The sequence below is a fragment of the Wolffia australiana genome, chromosome 5, assembly GCF_029677425.1.
Source record: "Wolffia australiana isolate 7733 chromosome 5, ASM2967742v1".
In the NCBI taxonomy this organism is placed as follows: domain Eukaryota; kingdom Viridiplantae; phylum Streptophyta; class Magnoliopsida; order Alismatales; family Araceae; genus Wolffia; species Wolffia australiana.
In genome coordinates, this window is record NC_135839.1 from 19,761,560 (window position 1) to 19,762,398 (window position 839).

General features: G+C 37.7%; 1 pseudogene; it reads left to right on the forward strand.

The window, feature by feature from the left end:
• The first annotated feature begins 394 nt into the window (after positions 1–394).
• LOC144703976 (small nucleolar RNA R71) lies at positions 395–491 on the forward strand (annotated as a pseudogene).
• Positions 492–839: the final 348 nt, after the last annotated feature.

Genomic DNA, 839 nt, shown 5'->3' on the forward strand with positions numbered 1-839 from the left:
TTCACTAGAACAAAAACAACAAGGGTTGTTAGTGGAATTGTTGCCCTCGTTTGCATTCGCCTTTCCTTTAGACTCCTGCAAAAAAGATTTAATATCATTGCTCGTATCTTTAACTGTTTTACCAATATTGCTCATTTCTCTTTCTAGCTTATCAATCCTGATCTCCGGTTCAACTGCCTTGACGTCAATGATTCCTCCACGCTTGGGACCTGCACTTCGGTTAGTGTACGAAAAACTTTGACGGTATGTCCAATCTTCTACTAATTTCTCCATCACCTCCATGGAGTCATCTGCATGGGTATCAAGGAACATTCCTCCACTAGATATATCCACTAGATGCCTTTCCTGATCATTCAATCCACCATAAAAAATTTCAACCAATTCATGAGATGGTATGCCATGATGTGGGCACTTCCTAGTGAGTGACATGAATCTCTCCCATGCTTCTCCTAGAGTGTCAGTTCCTTGACAAAAATCTCTTATATGTTTCTTAATTGAAGATGTCTTTCCATAAGAAAAGAATCTCTTTAAAAGCAAGCTTGCATTCCCCCCCAAGATTGAAATTCTTGACCTACCCCTTTAAACCAATCTTTTGCCCTATCTTTCAAAGCAAACTGAAATAACCTTAGTTTGATAATTTCCTGAGGAACACCTGCATAACTATAAGCAGAACAAATCTGGTTATACTCTTCCAAAAACTCATAAGGCTCCTCATTAAATCTTCCATAAAATGTAGGCAATTGATTAATCATATTCGGGTCAATTCTAAAATTAACATTTTCTGGTAAAGGAGCAGATATTTTAGTGTAGGTTTCACTCTCTATAGGGTCAGAAAATTC